Source organism: Ambystoma mexicanum, chromosome 5q (genome assembly GCF_040938575.1).
Source record: "Ambystoma mexicanum isolate Mex_15411 chromosome 5q, UKY_AmexF1_1, whole genome shotgun sequence".
Taxonomy (NCBI): domain Eukaryota; kingdom Metazoa; phylum Chordata; class Amphibia; order Caudata; family Ambystomatidae; genus Ambystoma; species Ambystoma mexicanum.
In genome coordinates this window covers 1,104,740,610-1,104,765,341 of record NC_090933.1, presented here as the reverse complement: position 1 = coordinate 1,104,765,341, position 24,732 = coordinate 1,104,740,610, and positions in this window count along the sequence as shown.

The following is a 24,732-nucleotide window of genomic DNA, read 5'->3' as shown; positions in this document are numbered from 1 at the left end:
ATGGCCTAATGGCTGTATGGGCTTGGTGATTTTGTTGTGCATTAAATTTCTATTCTGATATGGGCCGTGTAGCGTTCTTCTTTGCGAGTGATGTGGCATATTCCTATTTGGGGAGCGATGTATTGTGAGGAGATCTGCATTGGGTTCCAGCTTCGGAGTTTAGTTGCGTGGTACTGTGCTGGGCGTGTTTGCCTACGAAGCCCAGTGAGGTCAGGGATGGGGGCTGCCAATATGACAGTTTGAATGTTGTCATGCTCAGGGGCGGGGGATTGGGTTTTGTGTAACAGATGCCGGTCAGCCAGGTGGACTGGTGGAATGATGCGATTTTCGGAATATTGCTGGTCACAGGTGCCTGTGTTTGCGTGCGTTTCTTGGGGGGGGACTGTGGTCATGTCCATTGGAATGGCTTCTGTATTCGTGCCATCTGTGCCCTGCAGCTCCCATTGGCCCCTCTTGTGAATCTTTTGTTCGTTGGCATGCATGGGTGACTTGTACATTTCACTGGTTGCATTGTGACTTCATTGCACCTACGGGGAGTTGTGCTTTGTGGGCAGGGAGCGGTGTACAGGCACTCAGTGGGGCCGTTTACGGTTGATTCGCGATGCCGTACTTCTCACCATGGCGGATTGGTACTTTCCGCCATGCTTGATGGCGTTAGGTACATGTCCGCTAGGGTCGGAATTTGCGTACCCTTGCGCCATGGTGGTATTTACGGTTTGGCATGGCGCGCGCGCGCGTACTTGGTGCAGTTAGCGTTGGCGTTCACTACGGTGTCGTTAATGGCATCGTACTTTGCGGTGATGGGTCATAGTCGCACTGAGCGCTATTCGATGGCGGTATTGCATTTCCGCCATCGTTTTTCGATTTCCGCCAGGGTCGTAATGAGGGCCATTGTGTGCTAATTCATTTCTTGCCTTTTTTTAAAAAGCAGTTCAGGTGTCCGCGGACAGCGCGGGTGTCTGGAATGTCTGCAAAGAAATGAAAATGGGGGCATCCTAAGGACACTAACAGGGTAATTCATAGAATTCAGCACACAAGTGGCACACGCGGCTGGCGCACAGTGTGCGCGTGCGACTTTCTGCGGCAGCCACGTGCGCTAAAATCCATTTCCACGCACAACGTAATCATGGATTTTAGCCTCCAAAACCAGCAGTGGTTCAGAGTGGCGCAGCGACCCGGCAGCAGCGCCAGTTATGCCCCCAACCCCTCCCTGTGCGCCAAGCACAGCGCATAAATCCCGTACATAGAGCACAGGCCCCAAACCACGAAAATGCCAGTAAAACTCCCCGCACACCCCTCCGAATACATGTACACCCAGCGCGGGAAGTTTCCCACACGAGTGGCCCTGTACGAGCGTGGTACATGTGTTACTGGGGTGCGCGGGAACTTTCACACGCGATTGGCCCTGTGCGAGCATGGTACATGTGTTACTGGGGTGCACAGGAATTTTCACACGCGATTGGCCCTGTGCGTGCGGGGTACGTGTGTTACTGGGGTGCGCGGGTACTTTCACACGCGATTGGCATTGTGTGAGCAGGGTACGTGTGTTACTGGGGTGCGCGGGAACTTTCACACACGATTGTCCCTGTGTGAGCAGGGTACGTGTGTTACTGGGGTGCACAAGAACTTTCACACGCGATTGGCCCTGTGCGAGCGGGGTATGTGTGTTACTGAGGTGCGCAGGTACTTTCACACACGATTGGCCCTGTGCGAGCGGGGTACGTGTGTTTCTGGGGTGCGCGGGTACTTTCACATGGGATTGTCCCTATGCGCGCGGGCTACGTGTGTTACTGGGGTGCGCAGGAACTTCCACAAGCGATTGGCCCTGTGAAAGCGGGGTATGTGTGTTACTGGGGTGCGCGGGTACTTTCACACGCGATTGGCCCTGTTCGAGCAGGGTACGTGTATTACTGTGGTGCGCAGGAACTTTCACACGCGATTGGCCCTGTGCGAGCGGGGTACATGTATTACTGGGGTGCGCGGGTACTTTCACACGTGATTGGCCCTGTGTGAGCAGGGTACGTGTATTACTGGGGTGCGCAGGAACTTCCACACGCGATTGGCCCTGTGAGAGCGGGGTACGTGTGTTACTGGAGTGCGCGGGTACTTTCACACGCGATTGGCCCTGTGCGAGCGGGGTACGTGTATTACTGGGGTGCATGGGTACTTTCACATGCGATTGGCCCTGTGCGAGCGGGGTACGTGTATTACTGGGATGCGCTGGAACTTTCACACGCGATTGGCCCTGTGCGAGTGGGGTACATGTATTACTGGGGTGCGTGGGTACTTTCACATGCAATGGCCCTGTGCGAGTGGGGTACATGTATTACTGGGGTGCGCGGGTACTTCACATGCGATTGGCCCTGTGCGAGCGGGGTACGTATATTACTGGGGTGGGCGGGTACTTTCACACGCAAATTTGCTGTCAGACCGGGTTACGTGTATCCAGTGTGGTGCGCGGGGAGTCCTACACGTGAATTGGCAGTGTGGGTCCTCCCAGGTGTCCCCTCTAACCCCTCCACGGCCCCTGCAGGCAGCCGACACCAAAGGGGACTACCCTGCACGCCTGGACATGTCCCGCAGGCAGCCCGTCAACCATGGCCATGCCGCCCAGCCAGGCCACGTGTCACGTTGCACTAGTGATCACCAACTCATGTCTCCCAGCAGTGAGGGTCACCTGCCAGCAGGCCCCCACTCATGTCCCCCAGCACCCCCACCCCCCAGCAGTGAGGGTCACCTTCCAGCAGGCCCCCACTCATGTCCCACTCATGTCCCCCAGAACCGTCATGCCCCAGCAGTGATTGGCACCTGCCAGCAGAGCCCCACTCATGTCCCCCAGCACCCCCACTCCCCAGCAGTCACCTGCCAGCAGGCCCCCACTCATGTCCCACTCATGTCCCCCAGCACCCCCACCCTCCAGCAGTGCGGGGCACCTGCCAGCAGGCCCCCACTCATGTCCCCCAGCAACCCCACCCCCCAGCAGTGAGGGGCGCCTGCCAGCAGGCCCCCACTCATGTCCCCCAGCACCCCCACCCCCCAGCAGTGAGGGTCACCTGCCAGCAGGCCCCCACTCATGTCCCCCAGCACCCCCACCCCCCAGCAGTGAGGGGCACCTGCCAGCAGGCCCCACTCATGTCCCCCAGCACCCCCACCCCCCAGCACCCCCACCCCGCAGCAGTGAGGGGCACCTGCCAGCAGGCCCCCACTCATGTCGCCCAGCACCCATACCCCCCAGCAGTGAGGGGCACCTGCCAGCAGGCCCCCACTCTTGTCCCCCAGGACCTCCACCCCCCAGCAGTGAGGGTCACCTGCCAGCAGGCCCCACTCATGTCCCACTCATGTCCCCCAGCACCCCCACCCCCCAGCAGTGAGGGGCACCTGCCAGCAGGCCCCCACTCATGTCCCCCAGCACACCCACCCCCCAGCAGTGAAGGTCACCTGCCAGCAGGCCCCCACTCATGTCCCCCAGCACTCCCACCCCCCAGCAGTGAGGGTCACCTGCCAGCAGGCCCCCACTCATGTCCCCCAGCACCCCCACCCTCCAGCAGTGCGGGGCACCTGCCAGCAGGCCCCCACTCATGTCCCCCCCTACATGAAATAAAGATGCACAATCATGGCCCACTTCTACACCAAAATACCACAGCACGTCACCCCATTACTGAGATGCAATGATTTCCCAATCAAACCCACACTGACATGCCCATCTCAAGACACAAACCAAAAGTCAACTATGTACATCAGCACTCCCACCCCCCAGCAGTGAGGGTCACCTGCCAGCAGGCCCCCACTCATGTCCCCCAGCACCCCCAGCAGTGAGGGGCACCTGCCAGCCGGCCCCCACTCATGTCCCCCAGCACCCCCACCCCCCAGCAGTGAGGGCCACCTGCCAGCAGGCCCCCACTCATGTGCCCCAGCACCCCCACCCCCCAGCAGTGAGGGTCACCTGCCAGCAGGCCCCCACTCATGTCCCACTCATGTCCCCCAGCACCCCCACCCTCCAGCAGTGCGGGGCACCTGCCAGCAGGCCCCCACTCATGTCCCCCCCTACATGAAATAAAGATGCACAATCATGGCCAACTTCTACACCAAAATACCACAGCACGCCACCCCATTACTGAGATGCAATGATTTCCCAATCAAACCCACACTGACATTCCCATCTCAAGACACAAACCAAAAGTCAACTATGTACATCAGCACATGTCCGTCATACACATACACTCGTTGGCATTGATTGTGTAAACCCACATTTTCACATGCATTAACCAATGAGCAAATCCCACACATGGAACTAAAATATGAAAATGTATTATGTACAAAAATAAATCAATAAAATGAAAGCATAACAAAATAGCAAACATGAAATGAAAAGCATGTGCAAAAGAAGAGTAAATGAAAAGTATAACCAATACAAAGAAATCCAAAAGAAAAATAGTCCAAACTTTCCCTCCACCAACGCAAATCCAAAGGAAACGTAAAAAAAAATCCATTGATCCATGGTGAAATCAAAAGAAAAAGTTCAAAGTAATCCATTGTCCAAAAGAAAAATCCATTAATCCATGTACAAAATCAAAATCAATCCAACGTCCAACTATATACAATCAAATTTCCAAGGGTCCATGAGCCCAAAGAAACAAATGAAACCTATCTAATAACCTACCTAACAACAAAAACTATTTACAAAAGTGTGGGGCATAGTCCAAAAGCCCCAAAATAAAGAAGAAAAAAGGAAACCTAACACTATAAACTATTTACAATGGCGACGGGCAAGTCCTGCGGCTAACTCAGTGATGTTTTCGGCCAGGGCATCATCGAACTCCATGTCTATTTGCTGGAGGCGGGCCTCTGTCCTGGCTCCGAGGTCTCGCAGGGAGGCTGTTGGGTGTCCTGACCCACGTTTCAACTATTATGCTGCAACATTTGGTGCTGTGGGCTCAGAAAATCCAAGATGGCCGAAAAAGCCCACATTTGCGCAAGAATCCAGGAAAACCGCGCAGTTTTGCGCACACAAAAATGGTCACCTGACCTACCACCCACCAGTGCGAGCGTGATGGGCCAGAAGTGCCATGAGTGAAACGTGGTGCCAAAGGAAAAACAGCAGTGCCTGTTAGCAAAAAAAGCGCTTTGAATTCACCTTTGTTTCTCTGAAATGCAGGCTAAAAATGCCTATTCTAAACATTGCAAGATATTCAAAAATCTCACTGAACACCAGCAGACATTTGGCAGAATGTAGTCTTGTGTGCATACAAAATCTGGAAAGATGAAGAGCCTAAAGCAATATTTATAACAAAACTGGCTGAGCTGTGGATGTCAGCAGCTTAACTGAAATTGGATTTAAAACCACTAAAATCGAAATGTTTAAAATAAATGAGCGACCTACTTTTGAGTGTCACATAGGTTGCAACTGTTTAAAGGTCATAGTTTTGAACTTAGAATCAGCGTTCTAGCTGCATGTGTAAAAAATTGTAAGTTTGATTTGAATGAAGAAAACTGGAACAAAAGTGACATTTAGTTGAAGCTTGGCTTGAAGAGATTGAATTCTGCCTGGCAACTACCCCCGACAGGATTTGAAACTTGCCCTGCAACTGCATTCCAGGCCTGGCTGCCTTCTGCTGTTCCCACCAAAAGGAGATTACACCTCTCTGATTGAATCAAGGGAGGAGCACCTGGGAGCAGGGAAACAGAACAATGAGGCTTCCTTGGCTCAGGCAAATGTTAAATTAGGGGAGGTCGTAAATGGCTTCCTCTTGAGAGAAACTGGGAGGGGCAGTGCCTCTGTGAGCAACTTGAGTTGGAAGAAGTGGATAAACCAGAAATTCCACCATGTGCTTTGGGAAACCACACCCCTCTGGGCCAGAGCATAATTTTAAAAAGATGGATAATTCATAGTACGGACTTGTCAAAATTATATAATTAATATCATTATTCTTGTGATTTTTCTGTGCACATTTTAAAAAGTGGTATGTTCTGGGGGGTAGTAGCAGAAAATAAGGTATTACTCCGAATGTCTATATGTTAAAAATCTGACACTTTATCATCTGATGCCCATATTCCTTGTGCATGTTTGTGTAAATTCTGGAAAAGTTTAGAGGTTGTGTTCTTGATGAAAAGGGCAGAATTCTGTCATAAGTGGACACGGCATCTTACAAAGACAGGGATCGGATGGTTTGGTGCTACAGAAAATATGTTAACTGGACATATAATATTAGAAAAATGGTAAATAGATAAATATGTATTTGGATCAAAAATAGATTTGGGTTCAAATTGACAAGGGGAGTGTTCTTTCTGTATGCCATACGATTGATGCCTGATTACACTCCATTCCTTCCCCCAATCAAGGGAGAGAGGAGAGCTTGGCCAATGATGAGTTGTGAGGGGCAGGCTTAGTTATGCCCATGCACACACCCATTTTCAAAACACATAAAAAGAGACTGCTTTTGACAGGCAAGACATTCACTCTCCACTTTCTTGCGGAGCATTTTGCCGGACGACTTCAAGATCCAGGACTCAACTCCAGAACTTAGAATCCAGACTTCAGAACTTTTTCAGACCAGACCGCTGTGAAGTGTTGAGTAGAGCTGACTCAGAGAGCTGTGACTTCAGAACCACCCGCCAGGAGTCCAGTCCAAACCTGATCAGACCTTGACAGCCTGTTTCAAACTTATAGTGTGAGTACTCAGCCAGAACTGTGCAAACCAATCTCTTAGTTTAAACTAATCTAATTCAAACCATTTCAACTTATTAGAACTGCATCGTAAGAAATCGTGTGTCCATCCTGTTGATCCAAAACCTTCCACAGCGCATCTGTCATTCTGAAACTTTAATTTCAATTCTGAAAATCTACCTTCACAAAATCGTCCGTATCTTTCGAACCGCGTGTGCTATGAAGGAGATTTTACTTTCATTTGAAAGCTAAGATTCTAAGCTTTCCAGCAAACCTAAAACTTTATACTTCTTATAGTTTTTCCGCAATCGTGCTCGACGCATTCGGAAAAATTGCTGCAAATTGAAAAATTAGCTCCTGTCAAATAGCCGCTTTTGCTTGAACTGCTAAAATTCGTTTTCAACCTGCTAATCCCTCATTAAGCACAGAAAGTGTGACTGGAATTAATCTTAAATAGCTATCACCTCCTGAACCTCCTATAGGGAATTAAAAGCAATTTTAGCATATTTTACTTCATTGCCACCACATTTAAAAGGATTTGCCTGCTTTAAAATCATACCTGTTTCCCTCTAAGCTCGCTGGGGGGATCTGGAACTTTGTATTGCATTTTGTTTGCATTCCTGAGAACTGTGTACTTTGCTTCCATTATCTTATGTTGTATAGGGGGAGAGTGAATTGCCACCTGGGGGAAAAGTTAACATATTATCTCTTGTGAAACCGTATCAGTTATTCCTGTACTGCATTCTTTCCATCATTGTTTTTCCTTGAAACCTTAAAAGCATTCTCAGTTACTTTATCCTCCCTATACTAACTCTTAAGTAATTAAATCAGTGTGCCAGTGTAACATCATCCATTGTTGATCACTGTCATATGCCTAAGTGTGCTATCAAATATTAATGTATTATAAAAGTGTGATATATATATATATTGTTTAATTTTTTCAATAAATCTTTTAAATTGCAAAACAAACCTACTTCCTGGCTCAGTGAGGTCAGGGGGATTCAAAGAGAGGGGCATTATATAAGGGTTTATCATCCAGAGTATAACTTGTCATAAAAATATATGAATAAGGGCTTCTCTTGGGCGTCCCAGACGAGGCACTGACTTAGTGGTATTGCTGAATTGAAGTCACTTAAGGCACTCATGGCCTGTTCCAACTCCCTGTGAGTCGCCTTGAGACACTCTGTGCGCCTCAATGCCCGACGCATGGAGAACTCCGCACTGACCAAGGTGAGCCATGCCTCTTCCGCCTGCCACCGCTCCACACCTATACGCTGGCCCAACCTCAGCCACTCCAGGGTTCTCCTGCCCTCTGGCCGATGCCTGCCCCCCTGATGTCGATGGCCCCGAGCCATCATTGCTCCCGCCTAGAGCCTGCTCCTGCTGATGCTGCTGCTGCTGTCCATGTGCCCTGTCCGATGATGCCTGCACATCCTCCATCAGCTGGTCTCTAGTTGTGGTGTCCACCCCTGCTGGACCGCTGACACCCGACTGTGGCTGGCTGTCTTGGTCAGGCCAGGTCCACAGGGGGCCCTGGTGGAATCTGGGTTGGAAGACGGCAGGGAGAACGACTGGAGCATAGTCTCCACAGAGGAGGAGAGGTCCGACAGAGTGCGCGTCATATGTAGGAACCCACCAACCAGGGCCCCTCCCAACAGTGCCACGTCGCAACGCTGCTGTTCATAATGGCGTGCGTTCTCCACCCAGGAAGAACGCACGTCAACACGAATGTCACGCGTGCGCAACGCGACACCAATCAGGACGGAGCCCATACGTTCATTGGACCCCTCGTCCGCAGGTAGTGGAGAGGCAGATGACATGGCACTTTCCCCTACCTGCGGACGGGCCTGGGACGAGGCATCCGTGCTGGTGCATGGTGGTGCAGTCACATGGTCAAGGAAAGGGACATGCACCGGCCCCTCTGCGGTGACCTGTGCTGCCTCCTGACCCTGGCCTGCACCACTTGCACCAGTGGTACTACCCCCACCAGGCTCCATGTGCGGCTCAGTAGCGGGCTCCTCCTCTGTGGAGACCACCAACCTGGATGTCTCCATACCGTCTTCCACCATTGCAAGCCCCTGTGGGGGCTCACTCGGCCCTTCCGCCACAGCCATAGTGGCAGACGCGGCACCAGCCCCCTCGCTCCCGGATGATGGCAAGTCCTGGGAGGGTGGTTGGGCCTTGTGTTGCCACCCAGTGGAGGCATCCCCACTGCCTGGCTCCACAGCACCATCTCCACCCTCTTCTTCACTTGACGCAGCGTAGAGGGAGACATAGAACACAAGCATCAGATACAGTACAATATTCGCCTAGACAGGAAGCAATAACACATGAGCGGTAGTGTCTAACGTCACTTCCATCCTGTCCCTCCACAACATATGAGTGAATGCACGAAACACACATGCAGAAACAGGCACGGCGCCTGCAATCATCCTCAGCATCCATGTACAAGGGCTTCTATTAAACCAAATGTTGCCTTCAAACTCACATGCATCATGGCTCACGCTGATCCCATGCACACACATCACCGGAGGGTCATGCATCATGCCTTGTACACCACAGACACATTGGATAGACACAGTGCATACACCGGTGACCGCACTGCATGAGTGAATGTACACATCATCACAGACATGTGTCATGAATCAATGGCGTATCAAAGTCACAGACACACTTCTCAGACACACACCCATGTGCACCATACATGTACATGATAGCAACACCCATCCCTCACACCCCCACCATGTGCAAGAACAGACACTGGTATGCTTTCATGTGGGCATTTGCCATACAGCTCCCCATGTTGCATTGAAACTCATGCACCAACCATGTGGTTCACACATTACTGGTCTCACATGCATGAACATGATGTCCCTGCACACACACATCCATACATGGCCCATGTCACACATACAGGCAAGTATCAGACTACCAGCACACTGCAACATGCCCTGTCTCACACAACAATGCTTGGCCACTTACCGCTCAACTCCAGACGGGTCTTCCTCCAAAGGATCTGGGCATGGAGTGCTGGGCATAAGTGTTCCACGATCCTCATTTGGATATCATTCATGCTGACCCGGCCCCCTTCTGCGAGGCGCCAGGCCTTGTGGAGGGTCCTGGACCTGAAGTCCTCCCAGCGCTTTTTGACGTGCTTGATGTCGCGGGTTGCCACCCCCTCCGCATTGATGGCAACCACTACATCGTCCCAGATCCTCTCGCGTCCTTCCTTGTTGGCGCGTGATGTTCCGAAGAGGGCATCATACTGCCCCAGGACATGCTCCACCAGGACACCAACTTCCTTCACACTGAAGCTGGTGGCCCTCTGCCTCTCTGGCTGGGGGTCGCCAGTGGTCTCAGATGGTGTTTGCCCTGACATGGCGACCCCCGAGGCAGGCGTGGGTGGGCAACTGGGTCCTGGGGCTGGGCTGTGGAGCGATGGTATCCCAGTCGGGAGTCTTCTGTTCCAGCAGGGGTGGACACAGCAACTGGATCCCTGGCTGATGTGCAGGCACCAAATACCAGGGCACGTGGGCGGCAGACAGGCAGCAGCAGATGGCACGTGGGAGCGTGCTTGGGGCTCTGGGGGCAGTAATTCGGCCTTCTTGGCATTAGCGTGGTCTTCCGTGTGTTGTTGCGTGGCCAGCTTGATACAGAGTGATTTGGCACGTGAAAATCTTGCACGTCAGCGTGTAATTCGAGGAAAGGCCGTTTGCACGTAAGCGTGTCAGCACACGTACGCGGTTTCATTGGACCAAAGGCCCTTAGCGCGTAAGCGCTTCTGTGACGTGACTCGCATGGGCGTTTCCCTCGTGACATGGGCATAGTGGTTCAGCGCGCGTGAAAAACTGCATGGCCGTGTGTGAATGCGTGTAATACAAGGAAAGGGGCTACGCGCGTAAGTGACGTGATGCGCACGGGCGTTTCCATCAACACGTGTGCATGTTCATCATACACGTCCAAAAACTGCTCGTCCGAGTGTCAGCTCGTGTAATTGGAGGAAAGGGCCTTAGCGCGTACACGCGTAAGTGGCGCTTTACGTGTGGACCGCTTTAAAAGGTACGTGTAGGACCCCATTTCCAAGCACGTGCTTTTCGTGGAGATCGAGTGGGTGAATTCTGCACTTCTTGTCGGTTCATGCGCGATTACTTCACAGCGTTTCAAGTTCGTACTCCATGTTACCTCTGACAGCGTGCATTTTTTTTTTTGGGCCTGTTTCCTCAAACAGCGTTCACTTCTTCTTTTGTCCTGTCTCCTCAGACAGCGTACAATTCTTCTTTTGGCGGGGGTGTTGCCAACACGCACACGCGCTTTTTTTTCACGTTCTTTGTCCAGGCAGACGGTGAGTCGTGCACGCATTTACCAACTGTGCTTGTCCCGTGTGTTGCGTACCCCTTCAGAGGTTATTGTAGGCTGCGTGTAACACGCATACGCTTATTTTTGTGTTTCTGGGTGCCACAGCATAGTGCAGGTTCATTTTTCCACGCACATGGTCTACGAGGGGTTGCATGCACGTTACCTTTTGTTTTCGGGGTGCCTGTGAGTTGCGTGACCCGTCATCTTCCCCCAGGGGTCACAGACAGCCTTGCTAGAGCACTAGGTAACAAATTCCATCTAGCACCCTACCCCTTTGACCCCCAATTACCCAGGACAATTGTTTACTGCAACTCCCATACGCACAACAACATCAGTGCCATGGTTGGGAGGCGACCAAGTGGTAAGGGAGGCAAAGGTGGCCGAACTCCAAAAGGTGGGCATGGTGGGCGCGGTAGGGGACGTGGCCATGATTTGCAAGGTGCCCCTAGACCCCCATGTGTGGAGGACCAATCAGGGACACCCATGTTCCCCCCCCATGGTTGAGGGAAACATGGCTGACACCATCCGAGCTCAGCCCTTGTTGGAGCAGCCCATTGTGGCACCTGACCGGGCACAGGATGATTCTCAGGCTGACTTCCAGGTCAGCAAGTCTAAGCCACGTGTGTCGGTGCAAGTTGGTGTCACCAGGCCACGTGGATCTGGGGCAGCAATGTATTCTGCTGCCCCAAGTAGGCAGGGTGGGGAGGCTGCAGGGGCAGGTGCAGCTCTATCCACCCCAGCTCTGAGTCTCCCAGCTGGGACAGTGTCGGTCCTGGTCCATCAAACTGACATTGCCCCTGCCAACATCACACTTCAGCCAATGCCTGCACCAAGACCTATGGTCATTGTGCCTTCGCACACTCCCAGTACCCAGTCCACCTGCGCTTCTGCCCCTACTGACCAGAGCGGCGCAAGCCACTCAGGCTCTGCTCCACCTTTGAAAAAGAGGAAGAAGGGTGCTCTGGCACCACAGGCTGAGACCCCAGACATGGCTACACAGTCTGGCACGTCAAGGAAGCCTAGCTTTAATGACCCCGAACTTGATGCACTTGTGACCTATGTATCGGCACATAGTCGCGAAATGGTGGTGACTGCAGGGTGCAAGACCACACCTGGTCGACGTAGGCCGCACTGGCAGACCATTGCAGATCGCATAAGTGCCCTTTGATTTGTGAGGCGCACAGCTGATGATTGCTACAAGCGGTGGAATGACCTGAAACGCAGAGCAAGGAACAAGCTGGCCTCAAATCATGCCGCTACTCTGGTGACTGGCGGTGGGTCTCCACCAGAGGACAACAAACTCACTGAACATGAGTCTGTTGCTGGGACCTTTGTCACAGAGGAACAGATCCAAGGCGTGGGAGAGCTACCTGATTACGAGGCATTGGGCCTCATTACGACCCAGGCGGTAAGTTACCGCCTGGGTCGTACCCTTACCATCATGGTGTAAACTATGTTTACACCATGGTGGATGGCGGATTTACCGCCCCATTCCAAGGTGAGTGGGGCGGTAAATCCCCATTTCCCATTTTACCCTTCCCCATTCCCATTTTTGCCCCATAGGGCATAATGGGAGTGGGGAAGGTGCTAATTACGCCACCGTAAATTACGGTGGCGTAATTAACACCATGGTCCCTTAGCGCCATGGATTTTAACACCTGCAAAAAGCAGGCGTTAAACTCACCCTGGCGCAAAGGGACCTCGGAATCAGGCGTTAAGGGACGGCGCCGTTTACGGCGCCGTTAACCCCTTAACGCCTGATTCGTAATGAGGCCCATTGTCCGGTGAGTGCCCATGCATGTCTGAGTAATCCATGTGTATGTTGTTAGGGTGACGGGTTCTGATTGAGTGCCAGGTGAGGGTTCGTACTCCTGCGTGTTATGGGTCACCCATGTGCTTCCTCCAATCCATTCGTGTGCCTTTGATTTGGGTATGACAGTATCCCTTCTGCCCACAGTAGCCAATTAGCCCCAAATTACTGCTGTTGCACTTGAACTATCATCTTGCAACAACATTATTCTGATTTTTTCTGTGTTCATTCAGGCTGATTGTTTAGATTATCCCATTTTTCATGTGCTTTTTTCATCCCTAATGCCACATATGTGACATGCTTCTGTCATTATTTACACCCCAAATTGTGCCACTTTAGTTACCTGTGAATGATGTTTAAACCATTTAGGGTGAAGGAGTATTGGCCTGATGAAATTTATTTTTAGGGCCTGTTTGCATGTAGAACATGATATTTGTTTCCTGTCATGTTGAAGTGAGCAACCATTGGTGTGTACATCTGCCTACAATCACTGTCTAATTGTACACTGGATGTGTTGCAGTGTGCGGCACATGCATATTTTGCAACACTATTCTGCATTAATCTTCTCCTCATATCCATTTGACATGGATGTGTGACAGTACTCATTCACTGACATATCGCTGTAGTTGTCTAATTTACCATGGCTATGCGACATGACATCTGTGTGCTGGCATGTGTCATGTATGTGTATTGGACATGCCACTCACAAGCTGATGTGTGATGCCAGTGCTACACAACATGCTGCGAATGTGTTGCTTTTCCATCTTGGTGTCCTCATTGTCTGCCATTTTGACTCCCCTTCAGAATCATTGACAGTGAATGCATGCCAGGGTTATAGTCAGGTGGGACATGTGTTAACCATGTACAGGATCGCTGTCTTGTCAGGCCTATGTGTGTGCTATGGTGCTCATGCCTGTTTCCATTTCTTGTGTTTCATTTTTTTGCAGGTGACGACGCACTTGATACTGGTGAGGTTCAGGAGATGGTGCAGAACCAGGAGGATTCTCAGCCACGACCAGGCACCAGTGGGGGACGTGGTGTGGTGGTGGGTGAAAGCACTTTGGTACTGCAGACCATACTGTCGAGGGGTGCCTTTGGGTGCAGCTCCCCAGACCTCTATTCAGGTGCTGAGTCAGATGATGAGACTTATGTGCTGTCGCAGGTCAGTGCTTCTGGCAGGGATTCTGTTCTGTCCAACCCACCTGCACCAGGGGTAGAACCCTCTATGGGGATGTCAGTGTTGGTAGGTCCGCCTTTGGCGGTTACAGATGCAGGGTCACACTCCACAGCATCTGATCCTGTTTCTGGTCAAGAAGATCAGAGGGGAATGCAGTCCTGCAGCCTTAAGCAGTGCCAGCACAGAAAGGTGCAGATCGCCTTGCCCCAAACCGGTGTGGTGTCCGCCGACACGGTGTCCGTGCGCCACCAGGCAATACTGTATGGGAAAACTCCATGCACGGTATGTGTTAGGCAGAAACCTGTGCAGTTCCCTTTGGGAACACTGCAAAAGATTTAGGACTACAGGTGTTAGCAGTAAACCCACTTGGTAGCAGTCTACACCACCCAGATTTACCTGGTAGCTGTGGCTGAACAGTCAGACTTCCCTCAAGAAGAGTTAGGCAGTATGCAAAGTATACACAATAGGTACTCAGATACAATAACACAAGCAAACATTGACCAGAGCTTTGGTATCAAAGTATATAATTATTTATTTAAAAACACACTGTTTGAAACACTCCAGCACTCTTATTGTAAAACACTCTAAACACAGTTACTATTATAATATATACAACCCTTATTCCTTATCAGAACAGTCTTAGTTAACACCACTTATTTCCAGAAAGAGGTGAGCGCTTAACTATAGATGGCACTCCAAAAAGTTCATGAAGAAGGGAGGGAAAAAGACAGAATATGTGAAGATACACCACTCTAAGATTTAGGAACACTTTTAGCAAGGCAGAAGAGCAAAAGTCGCTGGTGAGCCAAAGTCCATAGGCTGGGCCCACTCTTAGAGAGAGCGGAGCACAAATGCGCCCAAGATCACACAGTTACACTAGGCTTTGAAAGTCTTGCAGAGAGTTTGAAAGGAGTTTAGAGAGGCACAGAAAAGTTTAGCCAGGGTGTCCCAGGCTAACCCAGGTTCGAAAGCCGGGGGCTAAATCTACCCCCTACAGTCGGTGGCAAGGGTAGCCAGGCGGAACACGTTACCTAAAGTGGGAAGGATCCTCCAGCAGTGGCAGTTGTTCCTGGCAGCGGTTGCAACCCTGGGCATCGTCTAGGGGAAGAGAAGATCTCGACTTGGAGGAAAGATGAAGGTTGTTGCACTGCCAGGAAAGAAACCAGCCGCAGAGTTTTCCGGTTAAAGGTATTACCCTTTATTTCGCGGTCGTGGTAAAACGTGGTATTCCGGTTGCCGGGGTGCTTGGCACAGGCAAGGAGGCCACGTGATGCGTCGGGAAGGCGAAAAGACGGTGAAACTGGTTATCCCCACCAGTCAAAGGAAGAAGACTCTCCGGCGGGAGATCTCCTCTGTCATTGGGAAAAGTGGTGAGACGGTCCAGTGGTGTTGTCGTGGCAGGTCGGCTCAGCTTCTCCCTCATCGGATTCTTAGGTCCTGTGGCGACTTCTGAAGTTCCAGTCCCCAAAGCCCTGCTTTTATGCAGAAAACCCCCATTCACTCAGCCTAGCTGTCACTCAAACATGCTAAGTGGTGAGCCGGCCGGCTCACCACTTGGGCCAATCAGGACGGAGTGCGACTTGAGTTGCCTAGGCAACTCAGTCCAGGGTGCCTAAAGCCCCCTCCACCCCTCCTAAGTACCCCAGACAGAGTGGCACCACTTTGGAGGGCTTCTGTGGAGAAGCCCACCAAAAAGTGGAACAAAGGGCTCGATTTGGGTTGGAGTCACAGAAGAGAACACAAACGCCATTTTAGAACCGAGTTTTGGCAAAAAATACCAACCGGAGAATTAATAATAATTAAATAACCGGCGGTATGTTCGAGGCTATCGTAATTAAATAAATAACGATAGTAGCCTCGAACAATGGGAAAATCCCATAGAGAAATATTTGCGGTTGAATATAAAAAGTAGTATCCCCTGCCACCAGCCAAAACTCGATCGGGGGGACGGAGACGTGCCCCCTCGACTAACAGACCCAGGGGCAATCGAATTGCCCCAGCCAGTACGTCCACAATATGATGGTTTGTACTGGTTCTGTTCAGAATTCAAGACTAGTAAAGTCAATGGTGACTTTACATGCCCTGGGAGACAGTAGTCAGTCCCAGGGTATGGAGTCTATACTGGGGGATCACTATGACACCCCTGTGTTACTGCACTGAGGGTGCTGTGTAACACACATCACAAAAACACATGAAGCCCTATGGAGTAAAAGACCCCATAGCCCATTAAACACATCTAGAATCAAAGGAACATACTCAAATCATGTCCAAGAGTGAGGGTAAAAGAGTCTCACTCTTGGCAAGAGAAAAAAATAAACCCCAAAAATCCAGCAAAGCTGCTGGGGAACTCACTAGGTTAGGAAATTCAGCCTAAACAGAGAATTCTCCCTAACACTCGCCCCATCCAGACTAAGGGACAGGAGGATTTAATCCACTCCTGGATGAACCTCATACCTCTAGTCGATGACATACATCCTAGAGAGTCCATCAGCATTTTGATGGTGACACCTTGACCTGTGCTCAATGGTGAAATCAAACCCTTGCAGGCAGATTGACCATCTCAATAGTTTTGGATTTTCTCCCTTCATTTGCATTAACCATCTCAAGGGTTGGTGGTCAGTCTGAATGACAAAAGTAGAACCATACAAGTATGGCCTAAACTTCTTCAGTGCCCACACAATAGCAAAGCATTCTCTTCCGATTGTTGCCCACCTTGTCTCAGGATCCTTCAGCTTACGGCTGATGAAACAAATGGGGTGCTCCCTACCCTTCTCATCCAGTTGGCTTAGAACTGCACCCATACCTACATTGGAAGTATCAGTTTGTACAATGAAAGTTTGGTGGTAGTCAGGAGCTCTCAGTACTGGAGCTTGGCAAAGAGCTTTCTTCAGTTTTTCAAAGGCCTGATTGCACTCCTCATTCCATTTGACCTTTTTAGGGTATTTTGGAGAGGAGATTACATTCAGTGGCGAAGCTATGGTCCCATAGTTCTCAATGAAATTCCTGTAATACCCAGTGAGGCCTAGGAAGGCTCTCACCTGGGTTTGAGTAGTAGGTGTTGTCCAGTTTTGCACAGCTTCAATTTTGCTGAGCAAAGGCCTTATTTCTCCACCTCCTACCTCATGCCAAAGGTAGACCACTTTACTTTGACCAATCTGGCATTTACTTGCCTTAATAGTCAAATTGGCCTGCTCAAGAGCCTGCAAAACATGTCCTAGGTGGTTCACATGTTCCTCCCAGGAGTGGCTGAAAACTGCAATGTCATCCAAGTATGCCATGCAGAAGTCCTCCATCCCAGCTAGAACTTGATTCACCATCCTTTGGAATGTAGCAGGTGCATTTTGTAATCCAAAAGGCATGACCTTAAACTGGTACAAGCCAACTGGGGTTGAAAATGCAGTTTTCTCCTTGGCATGGTCTGTCAAGGCTATTTTCCAAAAGCCTGTCGTAAGGTCAAATGTGCTGAGGTACTTGGCTGCACCAAGTTTATCCACCAACTCATCTGTCATTGGCAAAGGGTGGGCATCAGTCTTAGTGACTGCATTAAGAGCTCCATAGTCCACACAGAATCTATTACCCCGAGATGAAGCATCTTCTTGACCTCCCCTTTGATATGGGTTCTCACATTTTCTGACATTCTGTATCCTCTGCTTTTGACTGGCAGACAGTCACCAGTGAGTATCTCATGCTGTCCCCAAGGGGTCAAGCCTGGTGAAAGTGAGAACAGGGAGGCAAACTGATTTAACATAGATTTGCACTCCTCTTGTTGCTCAGGTGTCAGATCTGAAGAGAGATTGACTCCTTCAATTTTCTCATCTAAAGGTACACCTCTGAGGAGATCAGGGAGAGATTCACTCTCTTCTTCCTCTGCTGCTGAAGCTAGACGCAAGGCTCCTACTTCAGGTCTGGAGACGTATGCTTTCAGTCGGTTGGTTTGGAAGACTCTAGGAGCTTCCCTGGGTCTGCCCAGATCCACCAGATAGTTGACCTCCCCAAGTTTTCCCACAACTTTGAAGGGTCCCATCCATTTGTCTTGCAAGGCCCTCTGCCTTGTTGGGAGCATAACGAGAACTAGCTGGTCTTGAGTGAACTCAACCATGTTAGCCTTTTGATCATGCCAATGCTTGACCAAAGCTTGTCCAGCTTTCAGGTTATCACTAGCTTCTGCCATCATATGTGACATTCTCCTCCGGAGACCTATCACATAGTCAGTCACTCTGACTGGCTTCAGGGGAGGAGCACCTTCCAATCCCTCCTTAATCAGGGCCAACAGACCTCTGACTGGATGGCCATAGAGAAGTTCAAAGGGAGAATAACCTACTCCCTCCTGAGGGACTTCTCTATAAGCAAAGAGAAGGCATGGCAGTAGAAGGTCCCACTTTCTTTTCAGAGGTTCCTCTAAAGCACCTTTCATGCTCTTCATGGTTCTGTTAAACCTTTCTACCAATCCATTTGTCTGGAGGTGGTATGCGGTTGAGAACTTGTAAGTAACCCCACAGGTTTTCCACATGGCTTTCATGTAGTGGGACATAAAGTTTGACCCCCTGTCGGATATTACTTCCTTAGGAAACCCAACCCTGGTAAAAATACCAAGGAGGGCCTTAGCCACAGCCGGAGCTGTAACAGTCCTCATAGGAATTGCCTTAGGGTACCTAGTAGCATGGTCTACTACAACAAGGATAAACCTGCTGTCTGAGGAGGTTGGGGGATCAAGGGGACCAACAATGTCAATCCCTACCCGCTCAAATGGGACTCCCACAACTGGGAGAGGCACTAAAGGTGCCACATTCTTGGAGCCAACCTTACCAGAAGTTTGGCAGGTATGGCAGCTCTTGCAAAACTTATCTACTTCAGCCCCCATTTTTGGCCAATAGAAGTAGAGTGAGAGCCCTTCCTTGGTCTTCTTGAAACTCAAGTGACCAGCCAAAGGAATCTCGTGGGCTAAGTGAAAGAACGGCTGTCTGTTTTCTTGTGGTACTACAAGGCGCTTGCAGTCTCCAGGTTCAGACTCAGTTGGTTCACTGTAGAAGAGGCCATATTCCCAGTGCAACCTATACTTCCCAGGCTCTTGCCCATCAGCCTGAGAAGCTGCCTGGTGACGGAGACCCTCCAGAGTGGGACATTCTCTTTGTCCCTTACGAAAAGCTGCCCTGCTGGGCCCACCTTCTGCCAGTAAAGACTGCAGCTCAGGATGGTCCTCAGGGTCCAGATCTCCAATAAATTCTTGGCCTCTTACTAGCTCTTCTTCAGAGTCTAGTTCAACCACACAGGGTTGTAACTCCCTCTCAGCCTCAGCTGTAGGTGGAGGTACAGGTGTAACTGTGGACAACCGAGGGGAAGTCCTTGTTGGAAGCACTGGAGTGCTTGCTGCTGGCTTTTTCCTATGAGTCTTAGGTTGCCCCTTTGCTCTTCATCTGGTAGTTACTGCAGTAAGTTGCTCCAGTGGGAGAGGAGTGATCTCTGTCATCATCTCCTGAGATAACCCTCGCAGAGTTTTCTCTCTTGCAGGTTTTGTGAGCTCCTGTAACCTTTTACTAGGAGGTCTGGGGGTATGTGACACAACTCCAAGAGCTTTCAGGTCATTACCCAACAGAACCCTACCTGGTACTTCACATTGTATACTGACAGGTATCTTTACAGCCATATCATTACACTGGATGAGAACTGGTAACTGGGGACACATCTGCACAGGCCCTGCAGCTAACTTGGTGAGGCATTTGGGTGCCTTAGCAACATCCTCTGCCTTGAAAAATGATTCATCCACCACAGTTATGCTGGCCCCAGTGTCCCTAATGGCAGGAGTCTCCAGACCATTCACCTGGACACTGTCTTTATAATACTCTTTAGTATTATCTGGGATTGTGGAAATCGAAATAATATTATACCTCCTATCGCATTGTTTGAATGTATGTTGGCCTATGCCAAGTTGTCTAAAAACATTGTGTAAATAGATTCCGCGGCAAGGTCTTGACCTTAATGTATTGTGTAAATCGCCATCTTGGATTTAGCCGCCATTTTAGGTTCTCTTGTAGTGTGGAAGTCACCCTGAACAACAAAATGGAGGCCGAATGACATTTCGAGTGGGATTCTGGCCGTTGTGACCTCCGCACACATGAATAAGTAATATGCCCGCAGGCCACTTGTTGGGGTCGCGAACTGAGACCTTGTCCTATCCCTGACCTATGTGTAAATGAACAACTGTATCAGCGGAACTGATCAAATGCATACATTATGGGATTGACCTGGCAACGAACCCTAGGCCTGGTTCTAGGAATGGTTAACCCGTGAGGGGGTTGGCCAGAGCTGGATAAAAAGTATAAAAACCTGAGTATCCCAATGTACGGTCTCTCACACTAACACGGCTAACTACCGTTGATAGTTTGTTCTGTTACTCTGAGGGACGAATAGCTATCCGTTTGTCAATTGACTTTTGGTAATTGTTGTATCTTTGAATAAAGCGCTTTGTATGTTCTTTGTAACCTGTGTTGGTGTGTTTCCTTTGGGCTTCCCGGCCTCATATCAATTTTTCTGTTTCCACAGTTGGCGCCCGAATAGGGACCCTCAAGATTGATGCCGGATCATTGAAGGTTGACGCAGACTATCGAACCGGGATCGGACGGTGTGATTCTGCGGGCCCGACCGATCGAGACGCGATACCTCGGCAGCGCTGCACGATCCGATCCTTGGACGATAGTCGTGTGGTCTGACACGGCATCTTGACGAGGGTCCGATTTTGAGGCGGGCAGATTTGTCGAAACCACCAAACACAAGGTAAAATTTGTTAGGTAAGTTCTTTGGTAAACCGTACGGTCCTCCTTAGGTTTGGTCAGGTGCAGCCGTGACCCGGCTCTTAATTTAACCCTGACAATTTGAATTTGGCGTATTGTATCTGCAGACACAATTATTGAACCAGGTAACACCAGTTTTTTGTGAAATGCCTGGGAAATTGTCTAGCTGCTTCAGGGCTCTGTTCCGCAGCGATCGACAATCCTTGGAATGTAGCCGCCTGGCACCACAGGAGGGGTCACCGGCGTGTACTATGTACTGTAAGTATGGCATTGGAAGTATAGTATTTAATGATATTTGGCACAGACAGACCAGACATGCCTCCGAATTTCAGTGGCCAATCAACGGTAGTTTTGAGATCCCCCGTATTGAATACTTAGAATCGATCTTGTTAAAGAAAAAGGCTAGACCAGCAGCCTTTGATGTGTTACAGAATTGGAAGAAAGAAGCATTACAGCAGCTTAAAAGTAGGGATGAACATGCACGTCGTCATAAAACAAACGCTGAAAAAGCATTATTATATGATAAAGAAAAGCGGTCATAATCAGTTAAAAATATGGATAGAGCCTTTTCACTCGGGTTCCAGAAAATGTACCCCTCTAAAGATTTCCATGTTTCTGAGGTATTTATTGAGAAGTTATTAAATGAACGCAGGCCCGATGCCTCAGCACCACCTCCGTAAACTCCTATTTTGGGCGCTCTGCCCATTCCTGCTGTTGCTCCTGTTGTTACTCCTGTTCCCCCTATACAACCTATTGTTCCTAGTCCTTTGTTCGTTGTTCCTCCGCCTATTGCACCATTATGAGAACCGTGTTAATAATGAGAAGGAGAAAATTGAAAAGAGAAAGGGAGATTTGAAAACCAAAGTATTATTGCAGCAAATTGTTAGAAACCCCAGAGGAGGTACGACACAGACTAGAGGTCAGTACGTTCCAAAAGGAAAAGCTCCTCTGAGTCCTGTGAATATCAATCAATGTGCTTATTGCCGCCAGGAAGGTCATTGGCGAGCACAGTGCCCTGTCCTTTGCCAGAGGTCAAGCAGTGCGTTTGGGGGTATGGGTAGACGACTTAGGGGCCGCCCTGGAGCAGGGGGCCCTGACAGAGGTCAGCTTTTACAAGATTCTCAGCAACCTTTTTCACAGGAAAATCAGACCTTGAGTATGGACTCGAGAAACATATTTGATCACCCTTCTGCTGCCTACCTTTCTGAAGAGCTTCCTTCTGACGAGGCTCTATTTCATTAGGATTGCCCGAAGCAGGGTTTGGAACCTTCACCTATTCCCGTTAATCAGAAAGGCCCCTATGTTGAATTATTAGTAGGGAATAGGAAACACCAGTTTTTGATTGACACTGGAGCACAGAAGTGCTCCATTGATCATTCTCGGGTTCCAAACATCCCACTGTCAGGGCAAACAAATGTTTCCGTAAGGTTCTCTGGGGTACCAACTGTCTGTCTGGTTTCTGCGCCGGTATCCGTTTCTATGGGTCCCTTCACGGACCATTGTCCTTTTCTTCTCACTTCAAACTGTGGATAGAATTTGCTGGGGTTGAATTTGTTAAAGAAATTGAACGCAGTAATGCATTGTTCTTCGGATGGAGTACGGCTAACGGTTTCACCACAGCAACTACCTAATTCCCAGTTTTTGATTCGACCTTTACCCCCCGAGTTTAGCATTGTCCCGGAATGTTTGTGGGCGGTGGACGACAATGATGTCGGAGTGTTACAGATTGAGCCCGTTAAAATAGTTCTGAAACATGGGGTGAAACTGCCACGTATCCCGCAGTATAAAATATCAGTGGAAGGCGAACGTGCTTTGAAATGCATTGTCTCCGATTTTGTACATCGTGGGGTGATCGAGGAGATTACAGGTAGTTTGTGTAACAGTCCGATCTTGCCCGTCTGTAAGAAAGGTGACAATGCAATTCCATACTGGTTCATAATTGATCTTCGTGCTATTAACCGAGTGGTCGCCCCACAATGTCCTATTGTACCCGATGTGACGACGATATTGACAATGATCCCTGCTACGGCTACGCACATCAGCGTTGTGGATTTAAAAAACACTTTCTTTAGTATCCCTATACATAAAGAAAGCAGATACCTGTTTGCGTTCACCTTGGGGGACGCTCATTTACATTTACAAGGGCACCTCAAGGGTATACTGAAAGTCCCAGTATTTATAGTAGAGCTTTGAAAGAGCAGCTCGACACCCTTGAATTGCCACCTACTTGCACGCTCCTTCAATATGTTGACGATTTGCTTGTGGCTGCAGATTCTGAGAATGCCTGTAAAGAAGGCACTATACTGTTGCTTGTTCATCTAGCTAAAAATGGTCACAATATTGTTGTCAGGAGGTTGCCTATCTAGGCTACCTCCTGTCAAAGGAGGGGAGAAGATTGACACCTGAAAGAATAAAACACATTTCTGGCATGTCTGTTCCAAATACACAGAAGGAAGTCAGAGCCCTGATAGGTATGGCTTCTTACTGTAGGTTGTGGATCCCGAATTTCGCACTAGTGATAAAACCGATGTTGGCTTTGACGAAGAAGGGCATTTCTCTGCCACTGCCATGGGAATCGGAACATCAACGATCATTTGAGCTTCTCAAAACCTCGCTATGTTCGGCACCGGTTCTGGGTACTCCAAATTATGACAAGGCCTTTGTGTTGTTTGTGCATGAATGTGATGGATGTGCTTTGGCTGTGTTAACACAGGAACACGGAGGGAAGAATAGGCCGTGCGGCTACTACTCCTCCGCCCTTGATCCTGTCGCATGCGCTTTGCCAAGATGTTTGCGCGCTGTCGCTGCTGCTGCCGCGTCTGTAAAACAGAGTGAGGGAATGGTCCTAGGCCATGATTTGATTTTGATGGTACCTCACTCTGTTGATATTCTATTGAACAAAACTCAAACGCAACACCTCACCTCAGCACGGTTAACAAGGTATGAACTAATTCTGTTTGCCCCTCATATTCAAATTAAGAGGTTTTGTGTTCTTAATCCGTCTGAACTCTTACCTTTCCCGCAAAACACTGTTTGCGGTGACGAAGAATTACATGACTGCCTGTATACCACTGAACAAGAAACGAAGGGCAGGATAGATATCATAGATACTCCTTTGGACAATGCGGAAGGGGAGCTGTTTTGTGATGGCTCCTGCTTCAAACTTTCGAATGGTACATCTACAGCTGCTTATGCAGTTACTACATTGAGCAAAGTTGTCGAAACTAAGAGAATTTTGCATAACTCCCCGCAGGCCGCAGAGATTATAGCGTTGACCCGAGCTTGAGAACTTTCCCAAGGGCAAAGAGTCAATATATATACTGATAGTCAGTACGCATTTGGGGTGGTTCACAACTTTGGAAAGCTTTGGTCGGAAAGAGGGTTCCTGACCTCACATGGGACCAAGATCCAGCATGGCCCCTTGATAGTGCAATTGATAGTTCGTTCTGTTACTCCGAGTGCCGAATAGCTATCCGTTTGTCAATTGACTTTTGGTAATTGTTGTATCTTTGAATAAAGCGCTTTGTATGTTCTTTGTAACCTGTGTTGGTGTGTTTCCTTTGGGCTTCCCGGCCTCATATCAATTTTTCTGTTTCCTCAGGATAGAATTATACACATCTAAATTCTGTTGTTCCCACAACCCCAGAGAGACTAAAGAAACACTGGCTGAGACACCAATGGGTTCTTCAGCCAGCAGTAGAAAGTTTCCACTTGCTATTGGGACTTCCTCTTCTGGAGCGAAGGCTAAGGAGGCAAGCTGGATCCCTGAAGGTTTACCCTTGCATCTGGGATCTCCTTTCACAAGGTCAGTAGAGCCACAAACAAAGCATTTACCGAATGCTTTCTGGAATGGTGGCTTGTTCTGGCCTCCCTCTGGTTTGGCACCAGAAGGTACACTATTCTGCTGTGGTTTTCCTTGTGGCTTACCCTTATGGTT